The 10252-nt window shown below is 35.6% G+C and overlaps 1 pseudogene; it reads right to left on the bottom strand.

Moving 5' to 3' along the window:
• Positions 1–820: 820 nt before the first annotated feature.
• Positions 821–1556, bottom strand: LOC140532210 (large ribosomal subunit protein eL19-like; annotated as a pseudogene).
• Positions 1557–10252: the final 8696 nt, after the last annotated feature.

Raw genomic sequence — 10252 nt, 5'->3', positions numbered from 1 at the left:
AATGATAGACTGCTTTCATTGATTTGACTCGTAGCTTACATACTCTCATCGTGGTATACAAAGCTTGCTCTACTTGCCTTTTTTCTCCTGTACGGTTCTGATTAAACTTTTGCCTTAAGGTGAGTAAGAAAGGCAAAGTCTGTGGAAGTAGACTGTTGGCTCTTACCAAGGATAATTTGTAATCAAAATAAGTAATAATAAAAATTAATAACTGACATTTATCTAGTGTTTTAAAGATTGTAAAACATTTTAGACATATTTTATTTGAACTTCACAACAATTCTGTGGGATAGATGCTTTAGGTATTATTATCACATTTTAAAGAAGCAAAACAAATAACATAATTCATATCATTAAGGACAAATATAAGCAGAAAAGAAATAAAGGAAAAAAAGCATTTATTAAGTGCCTACTATGTGCCAAGTATTGAGCTAAATGCTTTACAAATATCTATCTCATTTGATGTTCACAACAATCCTGGGAGAAAGGTGCTACTATTATTATTATTTTACAATTAAGGAAATTGAGGTAGAGAGAAGTTAAGTGACTTGCTCAATGTTACACACCTAGTAAGTGCCAGAGATTGAATTTGAACTCAGGTCTTCCTGACTTCAGGATAAACCTATTCACTAAACAATCTAGCAGCCTCCAGTAGAGAAAGAATCATTAGGGCATTGACTTAGAAGTGGAAAGAGATGATCTAGTTCAACTTCCTCATTTTACAAATGAGAGGAAGACCCAGAAATTTTGAATGACTTGCTCAGTCACACTTGTAGTAAGTAACAGAGAGCATTTGAATCTAAATCTGTGACTCCACTTTTTATGCTGATTTCAGATCTGTTCTCTTAGTGAAAATGAAAGACAATAGATGAACTAAGGGGAAGGTTGATTTTTTTTTTTGGTTTTTGTAGTTTGTTGTTTTATTGCATAAGCTTTTTAGAGGGGTACTATGTACTGAGGAGACAAAGAAGAACCATTTCTTGTTCTTTTCCTCCTTGGACAAAAGCTTGGTGATCTTTTCTTTCTTAGCCTGTAAACGCTCTTCCCAGTGCATTTGGGGTTGCTTGGTACTGGATAAGTGTGCCTCAGCATGGTAAACCAGGAGCTTCTTCCAGGTCTTGTCTGTCTTCATTTTATGAAAATGCTCCATGAAGATGTTTGTTCTTTTCACCTTGAAGTACAGACTGTGGCATATATAGCAAGCAGTCAATGTTTTTGGATTCATTACATCTTCAGAGCAAACAGTGCCGAATCTTCATTCTCCTAAATCAAGCCACTTTCTCAGGTATATGCACCTTGGTAGAACCCTTTCTCTTCTCATTGCACCTGTGCCTACCTTTCCATTGAGTCAGTGTTTTTTTTTTTTCTGGCATTGGAAACAAGAGTAGCCAGTAACAGGCCTCTGGATGATCAGTCCATCTTCAATCAGCTTCTGGATTTGCCGCCAGAAATTGTCAGCAATTTAATTGGTCTCATTGTGGTCAAGTCATACCTTCTTCTTCTCACATTGAAGGATGTAAGAAGGTAAGCCTCTTCTGAAGCTTGAACATACTCATAACTGTAGCAACAGCACATAAGAGTGGAATGTTGATGATTTTGAGGCACAAAAAGTGAATAAAATGAAAAAAGGAATAGGAATCATAACAATAACAGCAACTAACATTTGTATAGCACTTTAAGTCTTGTGAAGAGCTTTCCACAGCTTACCTTATTTGAACCTCACAACAATCGACTTAACTGTGGGGAGGGTGGTGGCATACCAATGGTAACTAAACATTTTTGTCCACAATTCTAGAGAACCATTTGGGAGTGATGGTGATGACCACAAATTATTTTACATATTTGAGATGAATAATTTTGTAGTAAAGTGTAAAAATAGCAAAAATACCCATCTCTCCTACAAAATTTGTTCACAAAAGCTTTTCCAGCTCTCTATCATTTTAATGTGGAGAACTTTTACTGAAAATGAATTTGTTCCTCCCTCTTTCCCTTCCTCCCTTCTTCTCTCCCTCCCTTCCTTCTTCCCTCTCTTCCTTCCTTCCTCTCTCTCTCCCCCATCTTTCCTCCCTTCCCCTCCCACTCACCTTCCCTCCTTCCCACCTTCCCACCTTCCTTCCTTCCTTCCTTCCTTCCTTCCTTCCTTCCTTCCTTCCTTCCTTCCTTCCTTCCTTCCTTCCTTCCTTCCTCCCTTCCTTCCTTCCTTCCTTCCTTCCTTCCTTCCTTCCTTTCCCCTCCCTCCCTCTCTTTCTTCCTTCTGATTGCTTAGTAACCAATTTCTCAGTTGTTTTTTATCTTTTCTTAGGTTTCTTGTTTTTCTCTTCTATAGGGCTCATTACCTTAGAAGAATCATTAAATAATTGATTATATTTTTCAGTTATTATGTACACGATGACATTTTATAAATCAATTTACAGTCCCAGCTTCACTGCTTCCTAGCTGTTACTTTGAGTAAGACATCACCCATCCCACATCTGCAGTTTTCTCATCTCTAAAAGGGCTTGGACTAAGTGATCCCCTTCCTTTCAACTCTAAATCTTATAATCACAAACTCAATATGGAGAAGTAAAGAGAGAAGACTGAGCGAGTCAGACACTATAATGCGATACAATTACATTCATTTGACTTCAATTCTAAAAACACTTATTGTTGGGTTTACTACTCACTGAATAGTAGACTCAGGAGTATAGGATTCAACTCAGTTTTCCAAGCCTTGGAAAGTGCCTCCTCTGGCTAAGGCATTATACTAGCCACTGGCAATACAAAGAAAAAGGCATCAAACTCCTTGGCCTTAAAAAATTTAACATTTTATTGAACTTAAAGTGTAGATAATCATGTACTTGGTAGTTCAGAGTGATGTCTTATATCTAATTGTTTCATGTATGTCTGGTATAGCTTGCCAATATGTTATGGTGAGTATTCCTTTTCTGGATAGGTGGTATTACATTATGGCTGAGATGTCTTCCCACTCTCAAAGTCTGTGGTTCTCTGAATAAGTCCTTTCGCTTCAAGTTGAGTGAAAGGTTCACAAAGGTAAGCACTATGCCATCTACTCTAATTCTGTCTTTTGTATGTGGCACTGCGCTAAGTACAAAAAAAGGCGCTCAATAAATCGTAGCTGGTTTGATGACTCATAAACCTTGGAAATCTAGTACTTCATCTAATAAACCAGTTTTATGAAGTTTTCAAGCTGTGCATTATTGAATCATCAGTTTCATTTTTAATAGCTAGAAGAGAGCATCCGAATTAATTCATGACCAGTAATTTGACCCTTTAATTTTACAAAAAAAGCCCCAAAGAGGTCAGATGAACTGCCCAATATCACTATTAACAAAGATGTGATGAAGAAAAAGAGAAGCTCTACCTGGTCCTTCTGTTTATTAATATCCATCACTTACTATCTTGCCAAATTCAGTAGGAGCTAAAGAACCAATAAATGAAGGGACAAGATGATGAAGAATATATTCCATTGCTTAGGATGCTACTATAATGTTTACCAAGAGATAAATCAAATGAACCCACACAGCAGACTCTTAGAATTACTAAGGTAATTTGGGAAGCTTCAAATTTGACAAAGGGTTTATGTTTTTTTTTTTGGTAGGGGGGTGGAATGAAGGCAAACATGATGTCCTGAAAGCATGGCTTTAAATGAATTCTTCAGAGTTTAAATTCAATGGCTCTTTTTAGCTTGGGGGGGGGGGGCAGGGTGGTAACTTAAGTTCATACAAGGAAAAGCTGAGAGCTTTCACCTTGTACTGAACCTGAATATTTCATAATTTAATTGACAACATTCACATCTTGGAGCTTCTCATTTAGACTTTGATAAAATCAACTCACAGAGGCAGATGGCAGGCTGTTATTTTTAATTCACAAGCCATGTTAAATATATGCCATATGTTATAGAACTTTTCAGGCTCAGCCTTTTGAGTGCTACCACAATAAACTCACCACCTTACAGAAAAGGGAATATGATAGGAAGAATCATGAACTTGTGGGTTACAATTTTTGAAAAACCAAATCACTTACTTGCCTTTTTGCCTGATAAAAATCTCAGTAAATTGAAAAGCCACACATTGAAATGGTAATATCTGGAGAAAAAAGAAGTGAGACTAGGAAGTTTAAATGTTATTTTGCTTTGGGAAGCAATATGCTGCATCACAGCCACGGGGTCTCTGAAAGACATGACAGAGGTTGTGGCATCGTATAGAGGCGAAGCCTTGGATTGAATGTCAGGAGACTTGAGTTTCAGTTTTACCTCTGTCACTAACCAAGTGGGTAAACTACTTAAGTTCACTGAGCCTCACTTTTTTCATCTTTAAAATAAGCAGGCTGAGCTAAATGATTATCAAGATTCCTTCTAGTTCTAACATTCTAAGGATCCAAATCCATACAGTACAGGACAGAGAGGCAGGTCTTTAATTCAGCACAACCTGAAAGATAAATTGTTAGAAGCAATTGATGGAAGTTGCAAAAATGCTAATTTAGGAGGGAAGACAGGAAATGATCTGGAATTAGGAAGAACTGAGTTCAAATCATGCCTTAGATATTTACTGTTTGACCAGGGCAAGGCACTTAATCTCTCTTAGCCTCAGTTTCCTGATTTTTTAAAACAGGGAAAATAATGACGCCTGTCTCACAGTTGTATCATATACTAAAGTGCTTTGCAAAGCATCACATAAGAAACTATATAAAGTTCTTTGCAAAATTAAAAAATATAAATCATTATTCTTCATAATTACATAAATCCCAGAATGAAATGATTTGCCTTGGAGAAGTAATAGAATCCATATCATTGACAGTCTTCAAACAAAGGATTTCATGTGTTGAGATATTATAGAGCAGATTTACATTCGGATGCCAGTTGAAAAAAATGACCACAAAGATCCTTTCTAAATCTGAGATTCTGTGATTTGCAAATGCTAACAATGAATGGACTGTAACTTGAATGCTTTATAGCAGAATTGAACTGCTTTTTAAAAACTATTAATTTGCCTTTCTACAACAAAATATACTGTCAAACCTATTGGAAATTAAAGAATGAACATTTTGGGAATGCAAGTTAAGAAATAGATTCAATTGCTTGGAAGCTATAATAGTGTTTATATGTAGATAAATAAAAAGAAGCAATATAGCAGCCCTTTGAAATTAGAAAGGTAGCATTTGAGAAGCTTAAAAAAGACTTAATAATTTTGTTCTTTTTTGGTCAGAGAGGTGAAGAAGGAGTAAAATACATAGTGTCGCAGAACCCTGGTTATTAACTATTTTATCTATGGGGTCATAAAATGATGGGATAGAATTAGATGAGAACATTAAAGGTCCATTAAATTGATCTTTTCATTCTTTAGGCAGACCAAAAACTTGCTATTGAATGCTCAATAAATAAAGAGCGTATTTGTTTTAGATTGCATCTGAAATATTTGAATAACAGGCTAGAGGTAGAAGAGAAGGGGAGATCATGGAATTTCAGACTTTTTTGTCCTTACTTTCTCCAATTCCTTCATCACATCCACCATTTTTTCATCCTCTCAGTTTTCTATTAATAAATTCTGGTATTCCTAATATTGCTAGAGTGGTCTTATACATAGGTAGAATAGGTATAGAATAGGTGAGGTGATTTGAGTGGGTATCTCTAATAAATAAATTAATGAAGGAAGGAATAAGTAAACAAACAAATGAATGAATGAATCAATGATTCCACACTGGTCTATTCTAGATTATGAACTTTTTCCAACAGTGGTTAATTTCATTGGGTTAAACTTTATCCTCTCAAGATTGCAATTTAAAATGAAAACTATCTTGGGAATGATATTAAATCATTAAAATGATCTCTTTTAATAGATTAATTTCATTATTTATAGAATGGACAAAGGTCAGTATTATAATGATGGCACTTGATGAAATGAAAGAGAAGGTGGGGGGGATGTTGAGAGAGGAAAATAGAACAAAGAAAAGACAGTAAAACAATTTTCAGTCTTCCTGATTCCAATTTTTTCCCTCAGATTGTTGTTGATAAGTTTGCATTTCTTTTTTACTGACTAAATATGTCCTCTGGACATCTACTTATTGGGAAATGGCTCTTAATCTCATAGGTTATGTCAGCTCAGTATAGATTTTGGATTTCAGACTTCTAAGGAAATCAAAATTTCTTGCTTATGGTTCACTTGTCAGGAAAAAAAAAAAATCCCAGAAACAAACTCCAGAAAGGGATTGGCCTTCAAAATGGGGTAACAAGGGACAATGGAAAGACAGCTGTACTCTAGAATCAGAATACTTGAACTGAAATCTCACTTCTGCACATTCTGTAAACTTTGGCAAGTCACTTAACCTTTCTCAGTCTCAGTTTCCTCAGATAAAAAATAACTGGGTCACATTTAACGACCTTTGGGTCATCTCACAGATGAAAATCTATCATTCAATGTTTACAAAATGGTGAAATGGGCAGTAAGGCAAACATTCAGAATGCAGAATAATCATGTAATTCTGCTATAAGTCTAGTTAGCAGTATGTACTTAAGGATAACGGTTTCCCATAAAATACTTTGGCTCTTATTCTTGGCTCTTGTACTTCGCTTATATAAATGGAACACCTGTTTCATTAAGCTCTTTCATAAACACGATAGATACTGTAACTGTATTTTTAAGAGGCAAATGGAATGTTGCAGAAAAGGTAGTTTAGAGTTAGAGTTGGAAACAGTACCTCATAAGGTGCTTCTCTTTATGGAGCTACGAAAGTGTGTGTTTGTATTTGCTGTATGATGATCTATAAGATAAACCAGGAGAAAGAAAGGGAGAGAAGAGAGCGAGACAGAGCAAGAGTGAGAGAGAGAGAGAGACAGAGAGACAGAGGAGAGGGAGGAGAGAGAGAGAGAGAGAAAGTTTCAAGAACTACTTTACCTTTTATTTTATTAAGGAACAAAAATAATTCAAATGCTTAGCACAGTTCCTGGTGAAGAGACAGTTTTGCTTTAAGCTTGAGGGAAATACAAGAAAATAAAAAGGAGATGAAGAGATCTTTTATGAAGGAACTGTTTTTATTTTTATCTTCTGATGAGCCTTTTTGAGAAGAGACTTTATTGGTACCTTGAGAGAAACTGAACAGTGTAGGCCTGTGTTTTCACAGGCAAAGAGAAGTAAATCGTTTGCTTTTATAGTGAGAGTTTGAGGTGACTCTTCTGCCTGCATCGTCCTCATAGCCAATATATTGTAAATGATGATCCATGTCTTTGTTTCCTATTTTAGTTTGTTAATAAATTGCATATCCAACAATTTTAATATTTTATAAGTGATGATCAAAGAATTAACTCTATCAAGAGACAAGAAGAAATGCTGTTGATGGAGGAGTTTATTGAAGTTTATTAAATATACAATGAAAACCACACTTTAGATTTCCAAATCTTGTATCAGAGGAGTAAGAATCTTTTTAACTTGGAATAATGCTGGGCAACTGGAAATATTTTAATGGTTTGTTGATTTCAATGATATTGTTACCCTCTCTTTTTCTGGTCATATGTCTCTCTGATAATATCCTTTACACTGTTAATTTACCCAGTTTTGGTAGATATAGTGTTATAGCCTACTCATGCCCATCACATACCTTTTCACTATTCTTTAGGTCACTCAACTTCGTTTCTTCAGAGACTGTAACATACTATGCCTTATATAAACAGCATCACTTCATGAACTTTGGTATTTTAAAAGGTAGTCCAGGGGGAAGTTTCAGGTTATTTTAAAAGCATTAATTAACCCTATGCCCTTTCCTTCTGGTCAATTCTAGGCCAGCTCATTGTCCACTCTCACTACATCTGGACATAATGTCATGGTCCTCTTTGAGAACGAAGGACAAACAAAAACAACACCTTAAAATGAGAGTCCATCCACTCTGTGAGTTGTTCATCTGATAAGTTATAGTCTGAACAATAGGCATTCTTCATCCACTTAGTTTTTTCTATGTGGATAGTTAGGCCATTTATTGGAGTATACATTGCTCAACAAGTATTTTGTCACATGGGACTTTTTTGATTTTGATGCTGATTTTTAAAAACTTAAACAGAATTTCTCTCTCACTGTTACTGAGCAATACGGGAATCTTGATATGATTTATGCAATATCAGGAAGGTAAGGAAGGAGGATAATGAGAATTCACTAGTCTGCTTTCTTTTTAATGATTTGTGAAGTTTCAGCTTATATACTATGTGGGAAGGCAAGATGGATCATGTTTGCTCAAATAGTGAAAAAACTGGCACACAGTCATGTGCCAGGCATCATTTGTTTTACTCAAGCGTTTTGAACTTTGTCAACATCGATGTGTGTTGCCTTATGTGTCAATCATCTGAACACTTCTTGTATTTGTGGTCAGTTTGTGTGTCAGTCATCTGAACAGTTTTTGTTATTTGTGGTGAGCTAACTTCTAAATCTCGAAAGCAATGCTTTTCAAGTTGAGGACAGGAACTTTATTTGGAAGGTAAAATAGATGGTAAGGATGAATTTTAGGGCCCTCGATTGCATGTGAATGGAAAAGAGATAACAGGCCAAGAGACATAGAAACATGCTGACTAGGTAGTGTTAGATAATGTTTAGAGCAAGTCTGCAATGGCAATACAACAGGAGATCATCAGGAACTACATTTTAGATGAGTCATGGGAGCATCATTTTAATAAGAAAAAAATAAGCAGCTGATGAGGATGCAGTGGATAGGGAGCTGGACATGGAATGAAATCAGGGAGACCTAGATTCAAATCCTACCTCAGATACTTACTGATTGTATGACAACTTTTAGTCTCTCTGTGTCCAAGTTTCTTAACTTTTAAAATGAGTTTGCTGTATTTAATGTTCTCTAATTTTCCTTCCAACTTAAAATCTATGATCCTGTGATTCCTAAAATCAGATTCAAAATCAACATGAAAAATATTATGAGATTCATCTATTTTTAGATGTAATGGGGAAAAAACAAGTAAACCTTTGCTGCTGCTGTTGTTTTGTTCACTGTGAAAGGGTCTCATTTAGGAGTAGAAACTAGAGATAAATTCCATCTATTTTTCCTTTCTGTTTTTGAATGGATACTAACAGGAGACCCACTTATACACTGATTTATATTCAGCATCCGTCTTTACATTGCATGGTAATTGTAGTCTCTAAATTCCATAGGATGATGGGTTCTTGAGCTGATGACAGTTTGGACGTTTTTCTTTACTTGTGAAAATAAAGGTACGGAACTTCAGCCTAGGCTAGGAGATTCTATTACCACCACACCATCACTCCATCTTTGGTGCCATGCCTTTATTTCCATGAAGAAACCCAAGATAAGAATTGAGTTTATATCCCCCTTCTGATGTAGCATTGGACAAAACACTTAATGTCTATGACCTTGCTTTCCTTGTCTGTAAAATAAGGGCATTTGAACAAAATGGCCTCCAGAAGTGATCTTCCAGCTCTAAATCTATGACTCATTAGCTTTCTAGTACATCCTTTAAATCTTAAGCCTCTATTCTCTTCTATCTAAAGAGGAAACAGCCACCCCCTCTTCTGTCTCTGAAAACAACATACCTTATTTTATATATTTCAAAGGGCTTTGCTACAAAGCATTATAGGAAAACATATGGAGTTTGGGATAGAGAAGGTTTATTATAATGATGAACAGAGATAAGTGAGAGGGGTATTTTAAGCCAATGCTAGCTTTCCATGTAAAGCCACAGAAAATTCTGTTTAGCAAAGTCTTAATCTCTCCCCCTTTTACACTGAACCTCTGCTTTTGATTTTATACTCAGAATCAGCTCCCTAGATGTCTTCTTAGTCTGACAATATAGCCATAGGAAATGAGATGTTAAGCTGATAGGAACCTCTGGGATTATTTAGTCCAAAAATTGTTAACCTTTTAGTGTATCATGGACTCTTTTGTCTATTTGGTGAAACCTATGGATTCCTTCTCAGAACAATGTTTTTAAATGTGCAAAATAAAATGCATAGGAGTACAAAGGAAACAAATTACATTGAAATAAAATTGTTTTTCAAAAAGCTCATGGATTCCCATTTAAGACCCTTGATTTGTAGCCCAATCTTTTCATTTTATATGTGAGGAAACCAAGGATTAGAAACCTTGTCTCAAGATCAATTATTCAATAAACCTTGATTTAGCACTACTTACATGGAAGATATCTTTGCTAGGCTTTTCATTGACCTGAATAAGTAGCAAAGCCAGGATTTGAACCCAGGTACATTGACTCAAAAGCCAATGCTTGACAATAGCACTGCACTGGTAT

The sequence above is a fragment of the Notamacropus eugenii genome, chromosome 3 (assembly GCF_028372415.1).
Source record: "Notamacropus eugenii isolate mMacEug1 chromosome 3, mMacEug1.pri_v2, whole genome shotgun sequence".
In the NCBI taxonomy this organism is placed as follows: Eukaryota; Metazoa; Chordata; class Mammalia; order Diprotodontia; family Macropodidae; genus Notamacropus; species Notamacropus eugenii.
This window is presented reverse-complemented; position numbering and strand designations above follow the sequence as displayed.